The 24,749-nt window shown below is 40.2% G+C and overlaps 1 pseudogene; it reads left to right on the top strand.

Annotated features, from left to right (window-relative positions):
• The first annotated feature begins 2,248 nt into the window (after positions 1–2,248).
• LOC127664041 (high mobility group protein B1-like) lies at positions 2,249–14,956 on the top strand (annotated as a pseudogene).
• The last annotated feature ends 9,793 nt before the right edge of the window (positions 14,957–24,749 follow it).

Here is a 24,749-nt window from a genome sequence, read left to right as displayed (position 1 = left end):
AGCAAAGCACTGAGCCCATTTTTATTAAGTATAATTAATTACAATTAAAAAAGATATTATCTACTGATTAGCCACTGTTTTCATATATACTTTTTTCATTTATTTATTCATTTTACATCCCAATCATAGTCCTCCCTCCTTTTGGTTCCCCCCAACATAGCCCCTCCCTCCACCCCATCTCCCCTTCTCTGTGAAAGGGAACTCTGACCCCCCGTAATCACCCCACCCTGAACACACAAGTCACTGCAGGACTAGGTGAATACTCTCCCACTGAGGCCAGACAAGGTGGCTCAGTTGGGAGAATTGGATCCACAGGCAGGCATCAGACTCAGGGCAGCCCCCACTCCAGTTGCCAGGGACCCACATGAAGACCAAGCTGCACATCTGCTACATATGTACGGAGGGCCTGGGTCCAGGCCATGCTTGCTCTTTGGTTGGTGGCTCAGTCTCTGAGACCATGTTAGTTGACTCTGTTAGTCTTCCTATAGAGTCCTTATCCCCTTCCTGGTCCCCCAATCCTTCCCCCAACCCTTCTACAAGTCTCCCTGAGTATTTGGTTGTGGGTCCCTGCAGCTGTTTCCATCCACTTCTGGGTGGAGAATCTCAGAGGACACTTATGCTAGGCTCCTGTCCACAAGCATAACAGAGTATTATTAATAGTGTCAGAGATTGGTTCTTGCCCATGGAATAGGTCTCAATTTGGGTCAGTCGTCAGTTGGCCATTCCCTCTATCTCAGTTCCATCTTTGTCCCTGCACATCTTACTGGCAGGACACATTTTGGGTCAAAGTTTCTGTGGAGGAGTTGGTATCCTTATCTCTCACATACACTTTTAAATTCTACAATGGGAAAATGTAAAAACTCTTAGCCATGAAAATGATGATACTGTATACTTCAAATGGTCTGTACTATATTGTAGTGAAGTACATGTCCGCACAGTAAATGACAACAAGAGGACTTTTTAAAAATATATTTGAGACATAGATGACAATAGTAAACTTTTATAAACTTCATGTCACACAGCTGGAGAAAAAGACCTTGGTAAGTAATATCAATTACAAGCTTTTGCAATAAGAAAAAAAAAAATGAAGTCTTGAAGTAATTGTGTCTCCTAAGCCCTCCTTCTATCTCGGCTTTGTCTTGCTCAGTGAGCCTGAGCCCACACCTCTCTGTCCTCTGGGAAACAGCAAGAAAGTGTCTGTGAAAATAAAAATGAGGCTGAAACCTTACACCCGAGAAGACAGAATGGCTACTTGATACCCAGCCCAAGCCCTGGTGCCTTAAGGATGCCAGCGATTCTTTGCACGCTCCACTCAGGAAGTGGTTCCTCCCATACCTGCTTCTGAGGCTTTCTTCAGTTTGGTTAGAGTTCTGGGAGTTTTATTTCACGTGACTTACAGCTAGGGCTTCGCAAGGATGGGAGTAAATCTGAGTGCTTTACATGGCAGTGAGCTCAGGAAAATGAAATCAACACCAGCTGCTGATCCCAGATCCAGACCTGGCCCTTTAAGACCTTGAGAAAGAAGCGGCTTGTTGACATCTTAGGAAATACTAATTAAAAATGTCAACACAGTGGAATGAAAGATGATCTGGTTGCATCTGGGGCCTGAAACTAAGGCCACAAAAGGAGAAAGCAAAGAGATGTGGATGTCAGAGACTGAGCTGATGTCATCAAAGGCTTGGGATCAGCCGGACTGCACAGAGGTGAAACACCTGCACTGCTGGTCCCTGCATGAATAATGCACTGATTCCCCAACAAAGAGAAATAATGCCCAAGCTTTGGGAGGAGAGCTCACTCTATTTTTCAGAAAAAGCAAGGACACCTGAGAGAAACACAGGGGGCATTGTGCTTAGGAGCGAAACGTGATGTAGGGAAATGCCAGTTTATCCAAGTTTTGGCTGGGTTACTGCTTTGTTAAAAGAAGGGACATATTTTTGAAACAACTATGATTAGCTAAGGTTTAATGTACCTTTTTGTAATTACCTATAATTTACAAAGATTACACCATAGCTTACAAGCCTGACTAAAGAACTGATCAGGTGATCTTTCACACGCACAGAAAAATCACATGTTTAGAAATATCCCCAAATACAGAAAACATTTGCTCTTTACTAAGCAAGTTTGTTAATTCAACATCATTTTTCTTTTGGCCTTTGCTTTCTTAGTCAGACATACTGACATAAGCTATTTAGCATTTCCCCAAAATCATATGACACCAATAAGTATAAGCCACTGTGCTCAGCAGGGTTTCTACTAAGATGACCTGTCACAGCTTATCTCTAGAAGAGCTTCTAGTGCCCTGTTCTCTCCAGAGACAGAAGACAGTGAGTGATTTTTTTTCTTATATATTATAGAACTCATAGCTGTTAGGAGGTAATTTCTTGAGTTCAGTCACCTCAGGAACCTTACTGGCAGGATACTCCTATGCAATACATGTAACATCCAGGTAATTTGAAAGTTCACTAGTATGAAGAAAAATAACTATTTTTATATAAAAGAGACTTTCATTTGTTTAAAACTTTGTGTAACAAATACCAGAGATAATGCAATAGATGTATATCATAAGCAAACAAAGTATTTCTAAATGTTTTATAAAGTATCCAAGCTTTTTGTTTGTTTGCTATGTCTTATATACTACATATTGATTTATAAGTAAGTAGTATAGAAATGTAAATGATTTATTAAAATATTATAAGTGTCATGCAATTATAATTGATTTTAAAGATCAAACAGAAAACAAAAACAAAAACAAAAAACCTGAGTTCATGTTCCTAGGCCCAGAACCCGACTCCTGTCCTGTGTCTTCAGATGGTTCATGTTTGTCTGTTAAGCAGGAAGGTGTGTATGGAAGGAAGATGCTGTTATGCTGTTATCTAACGAAGGCGCACAAGTCACAAATGTGCTGCCTATCTTGATTTAAATTGACTACTAGCTGCTCACCCGCTCCTTTGTTCCTTTATCATAATAGACTCCAGGTCAGAGGCCAGGAGGGGACCTGACTGCAAAAGCTGACTCAGGGACCCTGAAACCAGGTGACCCAGATAAGGCCCAGTCACCAATGTTAACTTCCTTGCTTAACCCCTTGGGCTAAAATATGATTGGTCAGGGTAACAGCCCCCCACTCCCCCCTTGCTTTGTGTTCCCATCCTATAAAAATGTTGTACAACCTCCCTTCATGGACTTGATTCAGATTCTAGACTGGCTGCCTCCCTGAGCGCTTAGAAAAGAAAACTTCCACTTTAAGCTTCCATATCTGAAGTGAATTAGTGTTCTTGACTTCTACTCTGAACCCAACAGTAGACACAAGTATTGTCTGTGTCAAAAATTAGCTCGTGGAATGAAGGTTGTTTGGCTTCTTAAATCTAATATCATTTCTGAACAAAAGGACATTCTCCTAGCCCAGTAACCCTTGTGTGATACTCAGCTTCAACACCACCCCTAGCTCCTGTTAAAAAAAAAAAAGGTGGGGGAGGGGTGTGAATATTTCACAGAATGGTTTTGTATCATGTTTCAGACCATGAGAGATGAGGTAGCCAGTGTCTTATCAACACTGTCTCTCACCCCACTCTGCTTCTGCAATCAGTTTTCTTCTGGCATATTATTTAGTATTCACTCAAGAAGTGTCTGTGACTTTTGCTTCTGAATACAAATCAAAACTACAGAGAGATTCAACTACCATTTTCTTTTAAATTCTAAAAGATAATCACAAATACTGATGAGGAAGCAGAAAAAACAGAGGCCTAACGCGTGGCTGGCGAACACAAAAAGAATATGTATCCACTTCTAAAATAGCATAGCAATCCCTTAAACAGTTAAACACAGAGATACCAAATACACAACCACGCTCCAAGCCACCTTCCCAGGGAATAAAAATGTATGGTCGGTCACACAAAAGCTTGTACGCAGCGCTGACTGAGCATCACTCACAACAATAAGGGTAAAAACATCCTGATGACTGTCGGCAGGAACATGGTTGAAATTGTTATATGTACGTTACTGAATATTAGTCAGCCTCCAAAATAATTTTATTGGTTCAATAACACAGATTGAACCACAAAAACATTTCCTAAGCAGAACTTTAAAAGAGAGGCATAAAAGAGCATATACTGGTGATCTCCATTAGTATAAAATGTCTAAAACACAGAGCTGTAAAGTAGACTGGGAGGATGTAGGCGTGGCATGGAACTGAGGCTGTAACTAAACAGTACATGTTGTCAGTGCTGACAGTGAGACCAAAGGCACACTAGGACACTCCCAGCAACATGTCACTAGCCCACAGTGACAATGCTCTAACAATGCACTGGGGCTGCAGAGGTGCTTTCCCACTGCATATATTATCATTGAATTATATACCTTAAATGAACTATTTCTCATAATTCATTTTTTAAGAAGACAAGCATAATCTAAATGAAAGCTACAAAAATACCTAAGATCTCAATAAATGAGCTTAATAACAGAAGGAACAGGCAACTAAAAGAGCTGGTGGATATGAAGACCAAAACTTGAGAAAAACATAAGACAAAAAGGGAATAAAGTAAACAATTGGGAAAATATGCATCATCCTAGAGACCGGAAGTACACAGACACTGTGAGGCTGTCATCACAGGAAGCACAGGCCATGATGAGATAGTACAAAGGAGAAAGTGTAAGTTTTGTGTGATCAAAGGGGAGAATTAATCAGGAAAACCTAACAATCTAAGCACACATGTTCCTAAAAATATTTTAAAATTCACTAGGCAAAAAATTAACACAAGAAATAGGGAAATGCACAACTAGTAAGATCATTGTAACAGTAACTGATAAGACCCATAGATGAAAGCAATTAGCAAGACAGTAGACAATTGGCCATTCTGAACTAATGAACAAGTATAAAACCCTCTGATCAACCTCTATACAATGTTCATTCTAATCAAAACCACATGCAAATTCATGAAGTTATCACATATAAAAAGCAATGCATTTCAAAGGTTTGAAATTCTGAACAATGCTATTATATTAGACGTTGTTAGGTTTCAAACCTGGGACAAATGGCTGAGATGCCTACCTAACATATCAAAGCAGAAGCTAAGCACCAAGTTCCCCTGCATTCCTCGGCCTCTCCTGTTTCAGGGCCTCCACACCCCCAGGAGCAGACACATTCATTCCTCTCCTCTGCATTGATTTTTCTTTTTCATTCATATAGTGCCAAAATCTGGGACCAGTCATTTCCTCTTTCTTCCTACCTTCCTTTTATACTTCCTTCCTTCCTTTTATCCTTCCTTCCTTCCTTTCAATCCTTTCTTCCTTTCATTTTCATTAGATGAATGAGAAAAAATGACAAAGGAAAAGGAACATGATTGGTCCTGAATTTCAGCACCTGATGAATGGGGGGAGGGAGGGAGGGAGGAAGGAAGGAAGAAGGAAGGAAGGGAGGGAGGGAGGGAGGGAGGAAGGAAGGAAGGAAGGGAGGGAGGGAGGGAGGGAGGGAGGGAGGGAGGGAGGGAGGGAGGAAGGAAACATAACTGCCCCTAGGTTTATTGTAAATGTGTGGGAGGGCATAGACAGAGGCGGGGAGAGAGCGTGGAAGCCTGGTGCGGTAGCCAGGAGGCCAAAGGTACAAATCAAAGTGGGTTGTATCATACAGGGAAGAGGAGCCTAGTCTGTTGGGCTGGAAAGTTCAGGGCAGGGTCTGTTACAGAGGGGTTTGGAGAGAACCTGGCTCGAAGCCAAGTCTGCTTTGATGTTAAATAGGCACCTCAAGCCTTTGTCCCAGGTTTGAAGCCCTCGTGGGCTTCCTCCTGCCCAGTTTGGCATGCTCATTAGCGCCTTCTTGTTCAGCTCAAGTTTGGGCAGCCATCTTGGGGAGACTTTATTGGTGTGTCTTCTGATGTTACTAGAGACATAATTTCAAGACAAAGTCACAGATCCTCTGACTTTTATAATCTTCCCACCAACCCTTAAACAATGTTCCCTGTACCGGAAAGAGAAAGAGAGCAGCAGACGGTGGACTGGGGCTGAGAGAGGTTGGAGCACAAGCTGAGCTCCAGACAAGGAGGTACACAGATTCAGGGATGAATGGATACTAATGATTTATGAGTATTAATTACTATTACAATTTAACACATTGGTTATGTCAGATCTTCCTAAGCACAATATAAATATCCCATTTAGTCTTTGTAATAATTTTATTATCTCTCTTTACAAATGAAAATAAGCTCAAAAGCCCTGTACTTGCCAATGCCTCACAATTACTACACACTTAAACTACCTACAATGAGAATGCAGTTTGAATCTTTCTTTCTAAGTTTGAATCTCCAACAGCCTTATCTAGGGAAGACAGATTAACACCAGTGCCTTCTAAGTCAGAAGTAACAGCCTGCTGCTACTTAGGAAATGGAATCACCACATGTTTCTACCCAACAAGGATTCCTGTGGCATAGGTAACATTGAACACAACCCCCACAGCATACACATTTCTAGTGTGTCCCCAGGTATCTGAAATCAGGACTCTACTCAGCTAAGGCTGTTTGTCTAAACTAAGTTGCTACAGGGAGGACTTCCCTCCAAAAACTCTAAGAAACAAAAGCATTAAAAGATAAAATTATATTAAGAAAAATGCAGCACTACAGGCTGAATAGTGTCCCTCCCCAAATTCCTAGATTGAAGTGCTAATCCTTGGTGCTTCAAAATGAATCTTTGTCTTCAAATGGGCAATTTGAGAGGAAATTAAGTTAAATAAAGACATTAGAATGAGTCCTGATCCAGTATGCCCCGAGTTCTGACTCAAATGAAGAACTCTGGACACAGGCCTAGATACAGGGTAGAGAGTATGACTAAAAGAACTGACAAAGCCACCTGAAGGAAGGCTTGCAGACGTGTGGCCTGGAACGTGGCCTAGAACGTGGCCTGGAACATGGCCTTCCATGACGGCCCCCAGAAGACAAACCAGTTGGTTTTTATATTTATGTATTCATTTACTTATTCACTTACTTATTTGTTTGTTGTTCTGAAGACAGGATTTCTCTGTGTAGCCCTGGCTGTCCAGGGACTCGCTCTGTAGAGGCTGGCCTCTAACTCAGAGCTTTGCCTGCCTCTTCCTCCTGAGTGCTGGGATTAAAGACGTGAGGCACCACCCAGCATCTAGATGATTCTTCATCTAGAATTCTCAGATTTCTAGCTTCCAAAACTGTGAGAAAACTGATTTCTGATTTAGCTATCCCATCCATGTTATGAAAGGGCACCTCCCTATTTAAGTCCAAACACAATGTAAGATTCCAAAGGCAAGACTGTCAGAAGCCTGGGAAACCAACCATTAAAAGCCAGTCTTCAAACATACCCCAGGTTCATGAGCACAGGAGGAAAAACAAATCTGAAAGAAAAGTTGAAACGGAAGAATTTTTTTTTTTTTTTTGGACATGGTCTATCTACAATGTAGCCCTAGCTATCCTTGGTCCCCAGCTAGAAGTACTGCTCTAGGAGGTTATAGAATTTTTAGATAGTGGAGTCTACTAGAGGAAATCAATCACTCGGGTGGGTCCTGTGGCCCCAATTCAGCTGTTTCCTGTTTTGCCTAGGTGCAAGGTAAGATGTCCCAGCTGCTGCCACCATGGAGTTTATTCCCGTCATGCCTTCTCTCAGTGATGAACTATTACATGGTAAACATTAACCCTTCCTTCCATAGGTTGCTTCCTGTCTCGTATTTAGTCACAGTAACAAGTTAGTATCTAATATATAGCTATTTTAAAGGCATATATATATATATATATATATATATCCCCTTGTATACATATATGCATATATATGTATACAGACATATAATTTTAAAATGTTTAAAAGTTTTGAAAATAAAATACATTGTAAAAATAATAGTACAAAATAGATGACTTCTGTAAGTTCAGGAGATTGGGGGGGTGATAATTATCTAACCCCATTCTTCCTGCTGAATAGTATAAAAGAAAGGTACATTACAAAGTACATAAAGGTAATTAATGACCACCTCAACAGTGACAAGTAAAAACAAGCTAAAACAATAGATGTGGTATCACTTTGAGGACATCACATAGCCTCTGTTTTAAGGTAGTAGGCTGGAAAGATTTAACACCAATCCAGAGCAAAGGGGCAAGCTTTCTGCAACCATATCTCCCAAACCCTCTGTGACCATATGTCTTAGTCAGGGTTTCCATTCCTACACAAACATCATGGCCAAGAAGCAAGTTGGGGAGGAAAGGGTTTATTCTGTTTACACTTCCTCACAGCTGTTTATTACTAAAGGAAGTCAGGACTGGAACTCAAGCAGGTCAGGAAGCAGGAGCTGATGCAGAGGCCATGGAGAGATGTTTCTTACTGGCTTGCTTCCCCTGGTTTGCTCAGCCTGCTCTCTTATAGAACCCAAGAGTACCAGCCCAGGGATGGCACCACCCACAAGGGGCCCTCCCCCCTTGATCACTAATTGAGAAAAATGCCCCACAGCTGGATCTCATGGAGGCATTTCCCTAACTGAAGCTCCTTTCTCTGTGATAACTCCAGCCTGTGTCAAGTTGACACACAAAACCAGCCAGGACACCATACTATAGGTTGTCTGTACTACACAGTGAAACCCTATGTTAAAAAATTCAAGTGACAAACATCTGAAAAGAGACGAAGACCTACCTCATCCAGGAAACTAACCTGGGATGGGAGAGGCAGGTGAGAGGCAAGCAGGAGCCAGGCAGGACTCAGATGAGAGCAGGGGTGGGGTTGACCAGTTCTCCCGATTGAGGCAGCTGGTCGCATTGCCTCTGAGTGGAAGGAAGCATGAAGGGATGGATGCTAGTACTCAGCTCACTTGCTCCTTCACGTTCAGACCAGCAGCCCAGCCTGTTGACGGTACTGCACACATTCAGGATTCCTGCCTCGGTCAAGCTTTCCTAGAGACGTACCCAGAGACATAATTCCATGATGATTCTCAATCTAGTCCATGACTTCAACCACAACTTAGTTACAGTTCTACAGTGTTGCTATGTTTAGTTAGCATGTTTATTGAGACAAGCTCTCTCTAGGCAGCCTTCATTGTCCTGAAATTTGTTATGTAGACCAGGCTGGCCTGGAACTCACAGAGGTCACCTTACCTTTGCCTCCCAAGCACTGGGATTAAAGGTGTGTGCCACCACACCTAGTTAATATTGATATTTTTATATATTTATTATGTTTTCATTTATATAGTATTTACCTAATATTATGGATACTAAAGCTTAGGTAGCCATTTACATTGGCATGACTGTCATATCTCCAAATTTGTGTTAACAGAGCCAAATTCTCTAATTTAAAATTAACTCATTTAAATTATATGTGAATGATCACTTTCTTAGCTAAGATGTTATTTATATGTTGGTTTGAGACAACGTATGAAATTTGCTAAACATCATTAATGCTAACTAGAATTATCTGATACTTAGAGACATTATAAATGAGCAGAATAATCTAAGATGGGAGATGTTAATCTAACATGGCAGTTTGAGCATAGGACCTCAAAGCCTAACCCCACAGTGACACACTTCTTCCAACAAGGCTACACCCATTAATAGTGCCTCTTCCCATGGGCCAAGCATATTCAAACCACCACAACAATGATAGGCTTTCTATGCTCTTTCTCATTTCCTGAGTAGTTCTTCTATCAATCATTGTGATGGGTTCTAGAATAGGTATAGACTTGTACTTTCCTTCCACTCCTATCAACATTTGCTTCATATAGTTCACTTAAAGATAAATCTATTGGATTATCAGGCCAACTCAGTAAACTGGCAAATAAATAGTCTGCTTTGCCTGATTATAGGTTCCTTCACATTAGTGTTGTCCCCCCTTTTATCTTTAATTCATTTAGCTTTATATATTTAAAATGAGTTTTAGGGGCATATTTTTATCCAAGAGGCCATTCTCCGTAGAGCACTAGACTTGATTGATCTCCACTCCTTGATGCAGCTTGAAAGCTCTTCAGACAGTAAACTGGGTAATTGTTGGACTAGTTTGTTACCCTTTGTTCTTTACTGATCACTGTACAGTGACTTGGAAGCCATTGTTTCATATATTTTTTTATGTGCCATTGCTTCAGGTGGTAGGATAAATCTAGTTCTTGTAACTTCATCTTGGCATTCACTACTCTTAATGTTGCTGGACCTGCAACCTGCTTCAAAAAATTACCCTTGGGCTTCAAGAGCCACTTCAGGCACAAATACTACAAAAGCCTAGAAGTTTTCGTCTGTTTCAATTAACTAAGACTGGTTGTAGAGTATGAATTCCAGTTTCTTTGCCTCTAGGTAGAATAAATTCACTGTAATGTATGCTGTGGAGTCTCCTGAATTCTAATGATAATGCTGAAACCACTACCTGCTGCCTTTGTTTCCCTTCCCTGGCTTGCCTCCCCAGGGGGCTCTCCTGTTTCTGAACAAAACACATGTTTCACAAATCACTTGTACCTGCACCCAGCTCATCTCAGCTGCAGCTTTTGGAGAACTGGTTACTAATTCCGCTCACATAAAGCACTCTCTGTAAAATGTTTTCTTATAGCTTCATACACCTTTATTCTCTCATGTTTAATTATTTGCTGACCCTGAAGACTCTTACAATGAGCATCTTGTGTTGAACAGATGTCAAAATATTACCTGTAAAATTCACCATATGTTGATGAAAAACCAACCAACCTATATTTATAACCTAAGAGTAGTTAAGACAACCTTTCGATTGCAGCTTTTCAGATGCTCTGATCAGGTTCAACTAAGTATTGAGTGGTGTGTTGCAAATGTCTACTTGGAAAACTTGACAGGTACAAATGTTTGTGCAAGTTAGGACATGTATCATTTGATTGCCTTCCTCATTTTATGACCCAGGAACATTAGCCCCATTTCCTATTAACTTTAAATCAATTTAAAAAGATTACCAGATATATGCAGTAGCTTAGCTTTACTACAAAATAATTAAGCTAGCTGTTTTGTTTCGCTGTAAGATAGAAATGATTGTATTTTGCTATTATGGCAGACAATACTGTAGCATGACAGAGAACTTTCCTTAGGGACATCCAGGATAAAATAAGAAGTAAACACCCAGTTTAAAAAGAAACTTTCAAAATGAAACTCAATATTACTTATTAGAATTATTCTGTGAATTTAATGAATCAAATTTTGGTATAGGAGATGTTTCAGTAATTTAAAAAGTTGTTGGATATACAAAACTATCCTCCTGATTCTGACAATGACTTCTGAAAACTGAGTTCTGATGGATACCCAGATGTATAGAGAAGAAAAAAAAATAGTTATTATGTGTCCGCATGTTAATATAAATGGCATTTCTAGGTAAAAAATAGGAAAGGAAATAAAGTGAAAATTTTCTTTATGCTCCATGTTCTACCTGTTACAATTAACTGCGCAGCAAACTACTCATTGGAATTCTAATGCCACCACAGAATAATAAATCTACTCATCAATCACACTGATGCCTATATGAAAATGGCACCTGAACAAGAGCAACCTCTGTGAGGATTTCCTAGGAGAAAGTAAAACAGGGCAAAAGCAGATCTTGGTCTCTATATTTATTTTCTCATTTTCATATTATTTATTTACATATATATTTATTACTTTATAATAAAATACCTGAAGCTGGATACATTATAAAGCAGGGGTGTTTATTTAGCTTATAGTTCTGGAGGTCCAGCAGCACATCTCTAGCGTTAAATAGGGCTCTGGTAAAAGCATCATTGTGCATGTCACTGTGATGAAAAGAGCGCATGGGATAGAATGTCATCATGTGGCAGCCCAGAAGCCAGAAGCCAGGAGTCCTACAACACCTACTTCATCCTTCTGACAACAGAACTCTAGTACCTAACTATGTCCCTACCTTTCATCAGTCACATTCACCCTTACCTGTGCCATCCTGGGGACCAGGCTTACAACTCTGGACTCAGGAGGGTGCTTTGAGATAGTTTGTGGTAGTTAAGCGTGTCCACTTGACAAGGTCTAGAGTTACCTAGGATACAAGCCTCTGGGCACAGCTACAAAGGATTACCTAGAGAAGGTTAGTTAAGATGGAAAGATCCCCCACCCACACTTACTAAGTGTTTTTTATTTTGTTTGGGTTTTGTGTTTGTTTGTTTGTTTGTTTGTTGGGGATTTTGTTTGTTTCCTTTCTGTTGTTTGAGGAAGGATTATTCTATGCATTACAGGCCTGTCTTGTATTTGACAACCTCATGCCTGGGCCTCCTGATTGCTGGGATGCTAGTCAGGCCTGGCTAAATCTGCTTTTCATGGATGGAACAAAACCAATTTAGCCTACAAACTCTAAAATAGCCTCTGACTCTTCCTCTAGAAAATAACCATTACCAAGTTTTGAGTCATGGTATCTTCAGATACATAACACTTTTTTCATGGTACCAAGTCAAAAGAATTTTCTTTATACCTCTGCCTCTATGTTGCCATGCAGATAGCCATATGCAGTCATAAACAGATGGAGGGAGGGAGAGAGAGACAAGAGACAGAGAGAAATGAGACTCTCTTAACTCTTTTTTGTTTGTTTGTTTGTTTTTTGTTTGTTTTTCGATTCAGGATTTCTTTGTGTAGCCCTGGCTGTCCTGGAACTCACTCTGTATTTCAGGCTGGCCTCGAACTCAGAAATCCATCTGTCTCTGCCTCCCAAGTGCTGGGATTAAAGGCGTGTACCACCACTGCCCGGCAAAATTTTAACTCTTAACTCCTTAGATTGTTGATTCCTGGTCCCAGATGGGGTTCAATAACTAAATACACCCTATCACAAAAATTTTGATAACAGTGAAAGATTTCTGAAGTTGCAGTGAGTGAAAAGAAACCCATGATTACATGATCTGAGCTGAGTAGTGATCTGAGGTGTGTCTGGCAGGGACTTGCCATGCAGTCACTGCAGTCTTGTCTCTGAACACACAACATATACAACTATTGAGTGCTTCCTGGGCTCAGATTAGAGACCACTCTATGATATGAACTCTAGCACTTTTTATTGTACTTATAAAGTTTTCTTCTTATAGAGTTATATTTCAATTAAAGGACACAAAGACTTTTCATATTTTCCTACATTATTTCTTAGTATATAGCTACCAAACTAGTATAGCTTTGGATTGTACTATATTAGGATGTTTGGTTTTAAAAATTACTGTTTGAATAGCAGTAAAATACTCCTAATGACATTGCTATACCATTCCCAAACACGGTACCTTCAACACTCATCAGAGAAACTTCTTGAAGTAGAAGAGACCCACACTGGACAACATACAGAGAGTGAGAGACTTTGGCCTACTTAGCCCTAAATAGGATGTCTTCACCAAACCCCTCCCCTCAGAGATCTATGCAGAGGAGGAGCAGGAGGAAGAGGAGGAAGAAGAGGAGGAAGAAGAGGAGGAAGAGGAGTAGGAGGAAGAGGAGGAGGAAGAGGAGGAGGAAGAGGAGGAGGAGGAGGGGGAAAAGAAAGAAGACTGTAGAAACCAGAGGTGATGGGTGACTTCCCAAAACCAGTGTCTTCCAGACAACAGAACTGATGCATATATAAACCCAGAGACTATGATAACACACCCAAGACCTGCACAGGTGCAAGCCAGATGAGGTTCCAGCACTGAGGGGAAGTGGACACGGGGTCCCACTCCTGACTAAGAAGCTATCTGCAATTGATGCCTGCTGACAAAGGGAAAAATCAGTTTTCTCCAATGGAGTCTCTCTGGGTATGTCAACTGTACCCTAGGGCAGGTCCTATGCCAAGGAGTTAGCCAACATAAAATGAACACAAAAGATTTTTTGTGGGCTTTTTGTTTCATTTTGTTTTTGTTTCATTTTGTTTTGGCATATTTTGGTTGATTGTTTTTTGTTTGTTTTGATTTTGTTTTCTTTTTATCTAGGTACCCAAGCTGGTGTAAATATTTCTCAGTAAAAGGGTGTTATGGACAGCCAATGCAGTACATTCAGTTCCACAGAGACAGCGCCGGGGCAAGCAAGAGCCAGACAGTCACTGGGCAACTCGTGGAAGAAAATCAACTAAACACGGACAAAGTAGATCCTAGTAAACTGAGAGGCAAAATGTCCTCGTATGCATTCTTTGTGCAAACCTGCCAGGAGGAACACAAGAAGAAGCACCCACATGCTTCTGTCAACTTCTCAGAGTTCTCCAAAACAAATGCTCAGAGAGGTGGAAGACCCTATCTGCTAAAGAAAAGGGGGGAATTTGAAGATATGGCAAAGGCTGACAAGGCTAGTTATGAAAGAGAAATGAAAACCTACACCCCCCCCAAAGGGGAGACCAAAAAGAAGTTCAAGGACCCCAATGCACCCAAGAGGCCTCCTTCGCCTTCTTGTTCTGTTCTGAGCACCGCCCCAAAATCAAAGGCGAGCATCCCGGCTTATGCATTGGTGATGTTGCAAAGAAATGAGGAGCGATGTGGAGCAGCCCTGCAGCTGATGACAAGCAGTCCTGTGAGAAGAAGGCTGCCAAGCTGAAGGAGAAGGACTAGAAGGAGACTGCTGCCTACAGAGCTAAAGGAAACCTGATGCAGCGAGAAAGGGGGTGGTTAAGGCTGAGGAGAACAAGAAAAGGAAGGAAGAGGAGGAGGAGGAAGATGAAGATGATGATGAGTAAGTTGGTTCTAGTGCAGCTCTTTTTCTAGTTTTTTCCTTGTCTATAAAGCATTTAACCGCCCCCTCCATACACAACTCACTCCTTTTAAAGAAAAAAACTGAAATGTAAGGCTGTGTAAGATTTGTTTTTAAACTGTACAGTGTCTTTTTTTGTATAGTTAACACACTACTGAATGTGTCTTTAGATAGCCCTGTCCTGGTGGTATTTTCAATAGCCACTAACTTTGCCTGGCACAGTCTGGGGGTTGTAAATTGGCATGAAATTTTAAAGCAGGTTCTTGTTGGTGCACAGCACAATTTAGTTATATATGGGGACAGTAGTTTGTTTTTTGGTTTTTGGTGTTTTTTGGTTTTATTTTTTGTTTTTTTTCATCTTCAGTTGTCTCTGATTCAGTTTATATGAAGATAATTGTTGTTCTGTTAACTGAATACTACTTTGTAATTACAAAAATAAATTTCAGCTGTTTTGTTGACATTCTGAATGCTTCTAAGTAAATACAATTTTTTATTTTTTTAAAACAAGGGGGGGATGTTGTGAGTGGACAAAGTTTATGAAACCCAGCTTGAGGCTGGAGACAGCTGGGTAAGGACGAGCACTTGCTATGCAATCATGAGGAGCGTGGTGCAGTTCCCAGTACCATACAGAAGGCCTGGCGCAGCTAAGCATGTGTCTCTGACACTGTCCAGGAGAGAGGTGGGAAGGTAAGATTATCACCTAGGCTTGCTGGCCACCAGCTAGCTCCAGGTTCAGTGAAAGGTCCCTGTCTCAACGGAATAAGACAGAAAATGATAAACAGGGCAAGGCACATGAACACACACACACACACACACACACACAAGCACGGGGGTGGGGGGGGAAGAGGGGGAGAGAGAGAGGGAAGGAGAGGGAGAGGGGGGAGGGGGAGGGAGAGAGAGGGAAGGAGAGGGGGAGGGGGAGGGAGAGAGAGGGAAGGGGAGGGAGAGGGAGGGGAGAGGAAGGGGAGGGGAGGGAGAGAGAGAGAGAGAGAGAGAGAGAGAGAGAGAGAAGGATCCCTGCTCTAAGCAGTCTTCTGTGACATTTTCACTGTTCTCACGGTGCCTGCTCTCTTCCCTAGGATCCCCCTTCCTGTTATAATTATAGTCCTCATGCAGTATGATTCAAGGAATACTTACTCTTGGAGGTTTTCCTGGCATCTAGCATTGCCATTTCTGAATAGACAGTCACAACATTTATTAAGCATTTCAAAATGTCAGTCATTGTTCCAGTCACCGGAGTTTGGAAAAGTAAAGTAACTTTGTGACTTTACTAATCAGGATGAGAACAGTACTTGAGGTTGGTCATGACAGCTCATGAAATCTCAACACTAGGGAGCCTGAAGCAGGACTCATATGAGGAGTTCGAGGCTATGCACTCTGAGTACTGAGTATGAGGGCTGTCTGAGTTATTCAATGAAATTTTTGTCCCAGAAACTATACACACACACACACACACACACACACTTTATTTTTTTGCCTGGGAGAGTAGAACACAGCTGTAATCCCCACACTTGGAAAGCAGAGGCAGGAGGAACAGGGGCTTAGTCATCCTTCACTACAAAACAAAAACTAAAGCCAGCCTGGGCTACATGAGACCTGTTTTAAAAAGAGAAGTAGAAGAGTGGGGTATGGGGAGAAGGGAGCGAGGGCGGAGGAGAGTGGGTATAGCACGGAGTCTGAGCCTTTGGACTCTCCAACTGCTTCAGATGGATGCTGCTTAAAAGCAGGAAGAAGAATCACTGCCTCAGTAGGAAAACTGTTTGCACATGCGTTGTAAATAAGAACCCGCTTCATCTTGTTAAAAATGGTATAAAATAAAATCTCTACCAAATGTAGTCCTAAGCGCCCAGTGCCTCCTTCCAAATGTGCACTAGACATGCTTAACTAAGACTTTGACATCATTCCCATTTCTCCTTAAAATTGACTTTTCCCACCATTTACCTGAAATTGGCACAGTTCCTGGAACACACTAGATATCAATAATCAGTGTTGAACTGCTGAATATCTAAAGTAAGACATTTCTAAATCCTCTCTTGTGTGGAAGCAGGCTTTCCAATTCTCGACTCTGGAATGCTGTGAAGATCAGTTGAGAACAAGGAAGACAACACACCCAGGCAAATGTTTGGTCAACCTACACCTGTTTCTCTCCCTCTGGTAATGTTTCCTTCCAACTCCCAGGGTAACTACCCTTGTAGGGAGTAGTAATCTCTTTCCTCAAAGCTAAACCAGAAAATAAACCTCGATGGGTTTATTTTCCCTAGTGGAAAGGGTCAGGCATTGTGGGATTCTTCTTCATAGTAGACAATCTACCTAGAGACTTTTAGTTGGCACAGAGCCCTAGAATACATTTTGAAACAGATTTCCCACCTCTGAGGATAACAGACCACCTGCTTACACGTCTCTACTGGCAGAAGCTTCTAACAATGGACTCTTGCGTACCTGACGCGTAGCTACTCCTCCCACTAGAACTGAATTATTTTGCTGGAGGCTACAACATTCTGAGTAGTTTGTTGGGAGCTGATGGGAGGTGGGGATAACTCACCCGATACAAGCTTAGCAGAACTGAGCCGCTGCAGCATGTTGGGCTAGCCTTTGATGCAGACTGGTTGGACGGGTTTTGGATCTGCAGAAGAACCAGTTTAACTGGCCTATTATGCCAACATATTCTGGTTTGATTCCATGTTCCACAGACGGTAGAAAACCTGCCTGGCAAGTTCAGTGAAAGGCATATTAGGTTATCCATTGCACCCGGTATATAGCTTAGATGCAGCAGAGCTCTGCCACACTGCAGCAGTGTCTAGCAAACTCTGGTGTGGTCCAAAGAGGTGGCAGACACTCATCTAACATCTAAGTCCATAGCGTCAGGTAACGACAGTGGTGACCCTCTGACCAGGTGCTTCTGACCAGGGACAGAATTGTCTAAATAAATTGAAGGGTAAGTTCATATTTTTCATATTTTCCAAATTTTAAATGAATCTTTGAAAGATTAAATTAAATGTTTAAGAAGATATATATATTTTTAATACAGCAGCATAAAATACTTGCATTATACTTTTCTGAAAAGCTGGGTGAATATTGTTTTATGAAGTTGTATCTATGTTCCTTTGCTTTGTTGAGATAAACTACATATTTTGCTATACTTTTTTTGTAAGTTACTTATAAGTATTGTCATTTTAAAAGCCAAGTCGAATAATTCTGCTAAATATATCTTACTTATTAATGAATAATTTCAGCCATCTATTGCATTGATAATATATACTATTATGTTTTACAGGCTGTTGCTACATGGTAACAATTTCATATGGTAAATCTAATTGCAAATAAAATAATGTTTCCTTAAGGCAAGAGAGAAAAGGTTTTGTCCTACTTGGTGATCCTAAGTACTTTAGAGGAACAATTCCCAGCAAGATTTGAGGAGTGAAAAAAACAAAGATTGTGGAATCTGGTAACTGATTAATGATTGGGCTCAAAAGCACTTGCTGAGCTGAACAGAAAGGAATGAAGACAGGTTGTGTCATGCCTATTAGGTCTGAACCTTTTTATGTTACAGGATCCATAATCTTCCTTTCACTTACATTCTAAAGTGGGTCTTTCACCCCTCTTTCATGAATCCAATTACCTTCTGTACAGTTTGCCCTTTAGAAGGTAAGCGGTCCTGTAATTTACATTAGTACACCATACATCCTGCCAGTCACCTACGGACAGTCTGAGTGCACCCATCCTCTGGGGAATTTATTGTACAGCTGACATTTTAATTTATCAAGGAACTTTTAAATTTTAACAGATTTATATTGAGTACTTTCCTGTCAGGGGTGACCTGTAGGTTATCTTGATAGGACTTTACCTGGGACTGAGTGGATCTTTTCCTTGCTCTTGGTATCCCTCTTTTATGGTTATGTTCAAACATAAAAGACTGTAATGTTGTACTATTACAGTTAATACAGCTGGGATGCTCAGATGAGATTGCCACTTTTATAGAGAAAGCCTTTAGCTGCCTCCTTAGTCCTGCTTCTAGACAGTTCTGCATAAACTTTCTGGTAATTCCGCTAAACTCCATAAAGCTATGCAGTATGCTGCAATGGGAATGGGCTGATTCAGCAAATCAAGATTAATTTTATCTAACATAGGTAAATTTTCCATGTTTGAGGTAATGTGAGCCAAAACTTTTATTTAGCTGAATTTTCTCTTTTCAGTTAGTTTTTTGGTACAATATGCACTCAGAATATATCATGGTGTTTTTGCTATTCTGTTACATATTGTAATTAAAAATTGTAAACTACACTGTTTAAAATTCATGGATTTTTATGTTAATAGTTTTTTTAAGAAAGCTGTTAAGGAGTCAAATACATGCTTTACACAAAAATCTATGGCTAAAATTTCAAGCCCAATTCTACATTTTGGAATAAAATTCTGTAATTTTCATTTAATTGAATTTTCACCACAATTAGCTAATTTGGATAGCTAAAGGCTGACAAAGCTGCTATTAATAAAAAATGAACTAGAATATTTACAACTTTACAGTTTATTGTACTAAAGACAGATGGCCTTAAAAGTAACCAGAAAAAATGTATTTTATTACTGATAAACGAATCCTTCCAACTAAAGCCATGGACACTATCAGAAAAAAAAGTTCAAATGCACATGTTCAATAATGAAGCATTACCATCTTTACAAACAGCTTTGTACAACTAGTTTGAGTCCCATCTACATATTCAAACTTGTAAATTGTTCTGAGGTGGAGTCAAGTTTGAGACAGCATCTCTGCTGTCCTAGAACTTGCTATATAGATCAAGCTAGTCTCAAATTCACAGAGATGCTCCTGTCCCCACCTTCCAAGTGCAGAATTAAAGGTGTGCACCGCCATGCCTGACATCAACTTCTAAAATGTTTAGTATCTACTCATTAGTAAAGAAATAGTTAAACGAAAATCTTGCATGTCTCTTACCCCTCAGTTAATGTCCCCCATGGGAAGTAGGGCCTGCTCCTCTCTGGTCAATGTGTAATTCTTTACTTGGAAAGTCATCCCAGAATCAAGAATGAGAGAATAAGAAGAAACACAGAACAGCCAACAAACAAACCACACTTCCGTTTTTATTTTTCCAAAGACTCTAAAATGTGTGTGCCTGTGTGAATATATGCCACACATATTTAGGTGCCCACGGATCTGGGGAACTAAGTCATAGGTGGTTGTGAACACACGATATGAGTGAAGAGAACTGAACTAGCACTTTTTTTTTATTTATTTATTTATTTATTTATTTATTTATTTGGTTTTTTTCGAGACAGGGTTTCTCTGTATAGTCCTGGCTGTCCTGGAACTCAGAAATCCGCCTGCCTCTGCCTCTCAGAGTGCTGGGATTACAGGCGTGCGCCACCACTGCCCAGCTGAACTAGCACTCTTAACCATCTTTGCAGCCCCAAGACTGCACTTTTAAATCCATCCCCAACTTCAATCAAACAGCACTCAAAGGCCAACATATTCTTAGGAGCCCATGAAACAACCCCAGATTTTCCTGTCAGAGAACAGAGGCAAACAGCACATGTGTGCCAGGTCTGACTTCCAGCTAAGGGGCCTCCTCAGGCTGTTAATTCTTAACATTTCAGGTTGTATAGAGTTTCTAGTAGTTTCAAAGAAGGCCACAGGCCAAAAGGTCAGGGAGGAGCTTTCAGGTTTCACCTGCCTGGATCTGGTTGTCACTTAAATGCCTGGGACAAGCAAACCCCAAGAAGTATCCAATATATTATATTATAGGAAAAACATTATCAAACTGCTTTTTTTTTTAGTTTATCAATTGAGTTCTAATATTCTTTAAATATGAATGTTCTGAGCTAGTAATACAGCAATTTCAAATGGAAAGTAAGGAATTTTAGACATTTTTATTTCATGTATTCAATCCATTCACACATAACCTGAGATGCAACTGAAACTTGACCTTCTGTGAGAAAGGCATTTTCTAATAAATGACAACTCATTTCCTGAATTTGGCTGCCAGTTTCAAAGGGCCAAACAGCAGGAAAATGACCAGTGAATATGCACTATATTCCCAGGATTAATCCCAAGACTTCATTAAAGTCACTGGTAAAATTCACATAAAAACAAATCAACTACATTGGACTTTTAAGTAACACATTTCATTCTGCTGAAACATAGGGTTTTGAATCGCACAGTGTGTTTGGGAGTGTTTCCAAGAGGGTCTGGTTACCAGAAGTAACCTATAACCTGATGCCAGAGCTTGAGTCTGAAGAGTAGGTGTGCAGCTTCTCGTCACGCAGAGTAACAATGGACAATCTCATCAGGAGTAGTCGTGTGCTGCAGCTACATGGACGTCACAAGGACTTAGGCAACGAGTAAGCTTGGTTAGAGAGCCTCAGCGATGCCTGGTGTGGCAGGTCACGCCAGCGACCCTAGTTCAAGGGTGGTGAGCAGAAGGACTGAGGCAAGGTGGAGGCCAACGTGAGCTATAGCATGAGACATGGTCACAGTGAAAATCAGAAAGGACGTGAAACAGGGACAGGTGCGGGTATAAAAGAAATCTGGCAATCTGACAACAAGGCGTATCTTTTCACTTAGCTTGAATTCTACCAGAATAATTATGCTTGAGATTAAAAAGAAACTTGTTGTTAAGGTAGCTAATGAACTGAATTAGCTTATTCTATTTTATTACAGAAAAAATTGATCTTAATGCACAGCAAATAAGAAGTGAGGACACACACTGCTGAGCAGAACCCAATAAGAACAAATACACTTCTATAGGAGAACAGTCAGGTATTTGTGAGTACATAGTAGCAAAGATAAAAATATACCAATGTCACCTTCCCCGGTCATTTACCACCATTATCAAATAATTTCAAACAAGCAATAACTTCTGGATTTATGAATAAATTGGTTTCTCCTTTCTATATAATTTTGAAATTGGGATAGATAATTTTTAAATACTCATATTAATTCTTTGAAAATTCTATATAATATATTTTTGTTATATTTAGTCCCCTTTACCAATTCCATTCCTACCTTTACCAATTCCTTTACCAGATCCATTCCTACCTCCCTATCCATCCATATTACTACTACTACTACTACTACTACTACTACTACTACTACTACACAACCCATCATGTCCAGTTGGTGCTGCTCACTTAGTCTCAGAAGTGAGGCTATCCCCTAGATTATGGTCAACCTATTGGGCTCATACCTTTAAAGAAAACTGACGGGCCCTCCCTCTTTCAGCAGCTATTAGTTGCCAATAGCTCCACAGCTGGGAGTGGGAGGTACCTAGTGCTCACCAGCCTTCTCTCTGCTTAGATTTCTGTCTGACTTGAGCATGCTGTTTGAACTACTGTGAAGTCGTATGTGTAAACGCCCTGTTGTGCCCAGAAAACAGTTTCACTGTAGCCATCTACCACCTCTGGCTTGCACAATCTTTCTACTCCCTACTCTGTGTCGGTCCTTGAGCCTTGGAAAGAGGCTATGACACAGATATCCCATTTATGGCTGTGCACTCTGCAGCCTCTTATTTTTTTCTTATTTTTTTGTCATTCTTTGAATAATCTCTTGGGGTATAACAAATACTAATTTGCCTCCTTTATTTAGGGAAAATAAGAGCAGTCTAGGAAACATGTAGCAGAGCTTAAAGCCTGGTCCTATCTTCCAGCTTAGAACTCTTCCTAAGAATAATTAGCATAGGCCATCTTTGATTATGGGATATAATCAGGGGTTGGCTGTTGTTGGCTGGTTGGTTGGTTGGTTGGTTTTAAAGCACTTTCTGCTCTGCTCTTTTCTGAAATTCTGAGACAAGGCCCTTGGGTCTATGGCTTTGTTGTTCTGACCTGTTGTTGTAGGTTTATTTTGTTTGGGTTTTAGTTTTTGTTTTTTTGTTTTTTGAAACAAAGTTCTTCATACACAGCCAAAGCTAGCCTTGAACTTGCAGTCCTCCTGCTTCAACACCACGCATTTTGGGGTTACCTACATGAGCTTCTATTTCTAATACAATGCATTAAATCTTCATCCTGGTTTTGGTTTTTGAGCTAGGTTCTTACTCAGTAGCCAGACTGGCCTAGAAGTCAGGGCAGTCCTCCTGCCTCAGTTTCCTAAGTGCTAGATTACAGGTGTAAGCCACTATGCCTGCCTTGATCTATTATACTTAACTTTAGTACATGAGGAGCTGGAGAGAGATGACGCAGTAGTTAAGTGCACTTGCTGCTCTTGCAGAGAAGTTGGGCTCTCTAAGTCCTGCTCTTGGATCCCATGCCCCCTCTGGTGACATACACGCAGGCAAACTACTCCTGCACTTAAAAATAAAAATAAATAAATCTTTAAATTTAGTACTTGGAAGAATCCACAACATAGGAATGGAAAAGCTAGTACAAATTATTTTTGCTAATTCTGTCAGAAGTTGATTTATATTCATATTTCAAATATACATATATATATACATATACATATGTATACACACATATATATACATACATACACACAAGGTGAGTAAAAGTCTATGTGTAGCAAAATTCCTAGAAAATAAATTATCTAAATGCAAAAAATATCTAAAAAAAAAAAAATAGAAGCCAGTATTGTAGTGCATACCTGCAATCCCAGCACTTGGGAGATGTTAGCAGGAGGATTAGGAGTTCATTGTCAGTTTAAGCTACACATTATAAGCTCAAGGCCAGCCTGGGCACATGAGCCCCTGGGCAATTAGGGGGAGAAGCTGAGGATGAATATTATCAAAATATATGTATGAATTATGAAATTCTCAGAATAAAATATATATTTTAAAAGTTTAAATAGAATAAACTAGGAAAACTTTATCAAAGTACATTTCACATTTCTATAAAATCGTGAAATAAATTTCAATAATAATTAATGGAGGTGGTTTATAATTAGGTTCTTAACTCCAACATTGGCTGAAATGCCTATTTATGTTTTTCTTAATTCTGAAACTAAGTTACGTCAAATTTATAAGCCCTTTTTGGTCAGGCATGGTAGCATATATCTATAATCTCAGGAGGGATTGGTCTGGAAGGGTCTGGATTGGTCTGGAAGGGTCTGAGTCTAGAAGATGGCATGTTCAAATTCAGCCTGGACTACGTAGAAAGACCCTGTCTTGAAACTAACTAAAAAAGACCTTCTTGTGATATCTTATAATTTAAAGCTTTCTGAAGTAAACTGATATATTGGGGTTATAAATTAACTTCTATGTAATAATTTTTTGGTTATTGAGACACTTTATTATTTTTTCAAAATATTTTTTAAATTAAAAAACTGAGTCAGGTGGGTAAATGCCTGTACTTCAGCACTGAGACGCTGAGACGGAACATAAGCCTGAGGTCAGCCAAGAACAAAACAAATTAGAAAACAGAAAACTAACAAGATGATTAAATAGTTTTTAAAAGAGAACCAGCTGCAAGTTTTCGTGTGGATTCTATCATTAAAAACTGCATGGCCCACAAGAAGACCACAGCTACTAACAAACCCATGAGACTCTTGGATCTCCTACCTTACCTGTTTACACTAATAGTTATTTAGTCTTTGACCTCTGTGGAAAGATGAAACTTGTACCTATTTTACCTTGGTGACTTACTTTAAGGTTCAATATATAATACATTCAACAGGCTGACTGGGAGGACTGAACAAGTCTGAGGAAAAATTGGGCATACAACAAGCCATCAGGCCTGCTAGGGCTACAAAGCAAGTCCTGATCTCAGAAAATCAAGCCAAACAATTACATGTGCTCATACAGACACACAGACACACACACACACACACACACACACACACACACACACACACGCACGCCTAAAGATAAGTACATTTCTATTTTAATATTGTTCTTAATTTCCTACCAATATTAAATCACCTCTCAACTCATAGCAGTTCAGAGTATTATTTTTTTAAATCTGGGTTTTTTATTTGATTCAGGGTCTCATGTGGCTTAGATTGGTCTCTAAGTCCATGCAGTAGAAGATAGGCTTGAACTTCTGACCCCTACTTCCACCTTCTGCATGCTGAGATCATAGGCACAGCACAGCACCAGGCTCAGTTTGTTATAGCTGTAGGTCTATGTATGGATGAGAAGGAAACAGTCAAAACCACAAGGAAACATTTCTCTTCTCTTTTTAATTATTTTATATTTCAAATTC

The sequence above is a fragment of the Apodemus sylvaticus genome, chromosome 13 (assembly GCF_947179515.1).
Source record: "Apodemus sylvaticus chromosome 13, mApoSyl1.1, whole genome shotgun sequence".
NCBI classification, from domain to species: Eukaryota; Metazoa; Chordata; class Mammalia; order Rodentia; family Muridae; genus Apodemus; species Apodemus sylvaticus.
This window is presented reverse-complemented; position numbering and strand designations above follow the sequence as displayed.